Raw genomic sequence first — 6,000 nt, forward strand, 5'->3', positions numbered from 1 at the left:
GAAATCGTTGATATTACTTAATATTTTCTTTAATTGGATGTTACTAAATACAGTTGAGAATTAAATTGAACTAAAATAATTAAAAAATATCTAGCCTCATTAGTATCTTATTTAATTAGAAAAAGAAAAAAAAAATGCATCTGATGAGTAAAAAGTAACTAAAAATATGAGGATTATTTCATTTCCCTCTGTCTTTGAATTGATTTCAAATTCCTGCAGATTGAAAAGGAGAATGAGGAGGGGAAAGAGACAAAAGTAGAATTCTTGTTACAGAATTTTTAAAAACCAACTTAAATTCAATAAAAGTATACATAAATTTTATAAAAGTATACATAGAAGTATCTGAGACCCAGTATATAGGCTGCCAGATTTTATTTTAAGATTATACTGAGCAGAAAGGCTATAATTTATTTTGAAATGCGATTATTTTACTATGTGATAAACGAGACTTAGGCTCTTTACTACCAGCAGAACAGTTAATGGGAGGCCTGATTGCCTCAGGATTTTATAACTATCCCTAAATGATTATATTACAGGCTTTGAAAAGTTTGAACAGAACTTTATTATGAAGTATGAGCCAAAAATTAGATAGTTCGTGGTCCTGTGAGTAGGTACTTGGCACAAATTCAAGTGCGTTTATATCACAGTATGCATATACTTAATAAAGAAAAACAGCCTTATGGATCTCACCATGCAAACTGGGAATAAGAACTAGAGCCTATGTTACACTAAGAACTCAAAGAAAACAAATTTTATTTCCTTATAAAGTAAATTAAAAGGGAAAACAATGTTATTTAACAGATTTTTAAATGCCTAAGTTGCAAAGTGGTAGTATTTTTAGGAATACTGTAAATGTTGGAAGATTTTAGAAGTTATTTTCAATTATCTTCTACATAGCTGATGCCTTCATTAGTGAATTAGTCATTCAAAAGCCCAAAAAAGAGACAGCACCTACCAGTTGCTCCACTTACCATCTGACAATAAATTCTTCACTGATATCCCTATATACAGAGTTTTTCCTTAACAGAACAGCACCACACAGAACAGTACTGACCTAAAATTATTTTGTGACCGTGTATCCACCTCAATCTACAGACACTAAATTTAAACAGCCATTGAGGTGAGCGAATAAATCTACCACACCATAGTGTGGGTAGCACACTGAAGGAGATAAACTATCTCCTTAGAGTTTAAAATAGCTAGGACTTTTTTTTTGGTAATTATTTTTTTAAAGGTGCAATTGCTTGCGTTTTCTTGTTTATGACAAAACATTTCTGTACGAAAAAAAAATTTCTTACTATATCATGAGTTAATTCAACAGCCAAGGGCTGCATAGAGTAGCCAGAATTTACTTCATTTACCTCAAAGAAGGGTTGTAGCGACCTATACCAAAATAGTTCACAAGTGACAATCTGCACAAATAATGTTGATAAGAATGGTACACAGATTCTCCCCACAGTTGCTCTGGACACCATACTATGACAAGGAGCACTGCCAGAGTGAATATATCTTCCTTAAACTCCACAGCTAATGCACTACTATTGTTGTGTGTTAGGTGTATAATGAGTTTTACGCTGTTCCTTGCAGTGAATTTCTATCCACAGCACTGTATAATAAATATGGCTGGCTGATATACAGTTTTTAATTTTTCCCCACTTTTTTCAAGCTCAGTGAAGAAAGCAAACAGTTTTAACAGCAGCTAGCTAACTTGCTTTAACATGCCATGTCTCTCCTGTGTATCAGTTTTTCCACACAATTCTCTAGTCAGATTTATTAGAGACTAGTTATAACAAAATGGAATGTAAAGAATATGAAAGAAAAATCTTGCAAAGAAGGAGAAAAAGCCCTTGGACTCTTCACCAAGATATTCAGAGCTACTTCTAGTAACAAGTTTAATGCAGACTGTTCCACATTTCTTCAGTGGTCTGCTGTGATTTAACCTCAGTAAGCTGCTATGCAGCACAGCCACTCACTCACTTACCCACCCTTCCCACCTGGATGGGAGGGTGAGGAGAGAAACAGAAGGGCTAAAGTTAGAAAACTTCTTGGTGGAGAGAATGAAAGCAAACAAGTGGCACAGAAACCATTTGCTCACCAGCCCGGCCAGTTCCTGAGCAATTGCCTCAACCAATTTACCCCAGTTTTACTATGTATCATATAGTATGGGATATCCCTTTGGTCACTAGTCCTGGCTCTTTCCCCTCTCCCTTCTTCTGCAACCCCAAACCCCTTGCTAGCAGTCAGTTTAAGAAACAAAAAAGTCTGTGAGCACTACTCAGCAACAACTAAAACACTGGTTTGTTATAAGCACTATTTTTATTACAAATTCAAAACATAGCACCCCATAAGCTACTATGAAGAAAATTAATTCTACCTCCAGTAAACGAAGACAGGAAATAAGTGCTATTGTGTCTCCGCTGAAGTGTCTCCAAAGCTGAGGTTACTGCTTAGTAACAGGATTACCAGACTAGTTCCAGTATTTGGGTTTAATTCAATGCTATATCTGAAATGAGTAATCTTCCTGTAGATATTGGTAAAGATTTATACTTTTACCACAGAAGATTCAGTTCACTATTTAGAAAAATGGTACTGCTGACCTCATGAGGCTTAATTTAACTTTCTAATTATTTTCACAGCATGGGTGGTGTTTTCATCAGGTAAGTATGGTTATACTAGCTGCTATTGCCCTCACTTTGAGGTATTGCCTATATTGATGTCTTTTATGTACAGGATTCTACAGATGAGTCAGTTGGTTCAATAGCAACAAGAAATACAACTCACCTTTATTTCCTCTGACAGACTTCTGTGTTATTTTTCTTTTTTCCTCCTATCTACTTTTTAATTCAGTTTAGGTCATTCTTAGTCTATTCTTGGTGTCTTGTTCCTTGGTATCACTGCCACCTTTTCTATTATGAAAAGGCTTACCTGGACAAGTACTGCAGCAAGATTCTATTCCATAAACTGGACATTGCATTACTAAACTTGTTGGATTTTTGTTCCTAGGATTCTATGAGATATCTTTAAAAAAAGTACAATTCCCTCTAGTGCTAGCATGTCTGGAACATTTTCTGCTATTCTGACCTTACTGCTCACTATTAGTTTATTGATAAAGTGTAAGATCTGAGTGACTAATACTAAAGTATGCAAAGATGAATGGCTACCATTTCTCTAGCTGTGATGGCTCTGCTGGTTTGTTTGCCTCCTTTTGTGGATCAATGGATATAGTGCCAAGAGCTCTGCACATCTGGGTACAAGGGAGTTCAGGATGGGTATCTCAGACTGTAAGGATCATTCTGACAACAGCTGATGCTGACAAAATGTGCTGTATTGAGGCAGGCAGGTAGAGATGCTGGAAAGAGACACTACTGACAGGCATTGTAAGGCAAGACACTGTTCTGAATTATCATCATCTACAGAAGACTGAAGTTCAGAATCCTGATGGTCAAGCATATATACTGAAAAATTCTAAACAGTATACTTGAAATAGAAGGTTTGCTGTGTTTCCTTACTGCGGTTTTATTAAAGCTTGAATAATAAATGCATGTATAGATGACACTGGTGATTGATTTTCCTGCCATAAGCACAGATTCTAACTCATCACTCCTTACTTTCAATCAAAATCATATGCTAGACATGACAGCTTCTCCTTCAACTCCAGTTCTTGTACTGGAGTTGGCACTGAATTTAAATTCTACCTCTTTTATGTTCTGTTGGCCATACTACAACTATGACAAGACATATTTTCTCTATTACTTCTGTTGAAAGACTTCATTTATTTTCTAAATATCATTTAAATTTTAATTAACTTTGTATCATTTAACATTATCTTGTCATTTCTTCAGTGTTTTTTTAGTAAATGTGCATATATAAATAAATCTAGGCTACGATTTCCCTCATCTTCCCAATGTATTTCACAAACTAATCCCTATCCTCTTGTAAAAAGAATCCTTCTCAGCTAAAAAAAAAAATCTAAGTTCTTCAGAATCATGGACTTCACGTAAGTGATATTTTCTCATCTTCAACATCTTCTATTACACAACTTGATTTTGTTTATACTGATTCTGTATTTTTGTTTTAAAATCTATCTTAGTCTCTTTCATTGCAACTGTGATGCTCCTCTAGTTCTGCAAACAGGCTTTCAGATTCAGAGTAAGAAACAAAAGTGATAGTTTTGCTGAAAAGTTTTTTTTTTTTTTGACTAAAATTTATTTAGTTATGCTTAACTCCAAAGTGATCTTTCCTCACCTTCCTAGACTATTTATTGAAATAGAATATATTGTGGTTTTGATCCATCTTCACAGGAGAAAATAAAAATGTTTTCAAGATTTTTGTCTTCTCAAAATTAACTTCCTTTTTAAAGAAAACACATTTCTATTTCTACATAAAAATATTTATGAAAATTTGGAAATAGATCTAATCATACAGTTGTAAATCAAGCCAACAGAAAACCAAGGAAAGTGGGCCTCAGCCTTCCTAGGTGACTCGACAAAATGATGACAGACAGCAATTGAGGCAATACAGTCAATAAAGTATACTGGACTGAGGCTGAATGTCTTGAATGGATACATAACTATTGGTTACATAGAGCACAATATCCTACTGTGACGGTAAAAACAAACAAGATAATGTAAAAAAAAGAAATAAACCTGAGATTAATATGTTAGTCAGTGCTATCATTCTCAATCTCCCTATACATTTTTTTTACAACTTCAACAAATACTGCAGTAAAAAATATTTCAGGTAGACTACTGTTATTAAACACAGGAATAAAACCCTTTCATGTCAGGAGAGAATTAAATATATCTGGACTGTATATTTTAAAAAGATGATGCATAAGAGAACATAAGAAAAAAACACAAAGATTGAAAACTGCTTTTTACTGTTGCATAAAGTAGGAGTAGATGCTTAAATGAATTAACAAAATATCCCACTGACACAAATTCAGAAGTGGAATGCATATGTGTGACTTCAGGAAAGATCTTGCAATAGGAAGAAAAAAATCAGTATATATAGTAAGAACAAGCATACTCCATTGGCTACAATAAAATTCAGAAGGAAACTGCTTCAATTTTGCTTCAATTCTTATCACAGAAAACCACAATTCCTTCCTGAGTTAGAAGGAATCCACAAGCATCACCAAGTCCAACTCCTGACTCCACACAGGAGCACCTCAAAATCAGACCATATGTCTGAGAGCACTGTCCAAATGCTCCTTGCACTCTAGCAGTTTGGTGCCATGACTGCTGCTCTGGGGAGTCTGTTCTAGGGTCCAATGAAACCCTGGTGAACAACTTTTTCCTAACTCCTTACTCCATCTTTGATGCTTCTCTTTGGTACGCTGTTCGCTCAGATTCAACTTGCTATCAGCCAGAATCCCCATTTCACTTCCCACAGGGCTGCTCTCCAGACTCTTGTCCCCAAGTCTATACTTATGTTCAGGATTTTTATATCCCAAATGCAGAATCTGTCACTCTTGTTAAATTTCATGCAGTTGTTGATTGACTGGTCCACTAGTTTGTAAAGACCTCTCTACAAGGCCTCTCTACATTTGATAGAGTCAACAGCTCCTCCCAGTTTAGTGTCATCTGAAAACTTAGTTATTATAAATCTGAGTCCCAAATCCAAGTCATTTATGAAAACATTAAAGAGAACTGGCCCTAAAATGTAGCCCTGTGAAACCTTACTACTAACTGGCAACCAACCACATGTAAGACCATTTACTATAACCCTTTGAGTAATTCTTAATTACTTGAAGCATTTTTCTATTTTGTAGTATATTGCAGTTTCTTTTTAAGTAGCCAGTGCTGTCAATAATGAAACAGTTATTTTTGGTACAATAAAACATGGTAAGTCTTTGGTTGCTATAGTTTCTCACTTGAAAAGTAGAGTTCCAAATTGCACTGAGTTACTTGGGTTAGGTACTCAACAAGTACATGATCCATTCACATATGTTTATAAAAGATATCCCTCATAATGCAACTTATGAAAACATACTAAACA

The sequence above is a fragment of the Gallus gallus genome, chromosome 2 (assembly GCF_016699485.2).
Source record: "Gallus gallus isolate bGalGal1 chromosome 2, bGalGal1.mat.broiler.GRCg7b, whole genome shotgun sequence".
In the NCBI taxonomy this organism is placed as follows: Eukaryota; Metazoa; Chordata; class Aves; order Galliformes; family Phasianidae; genus Gallus; species Gallus gallus.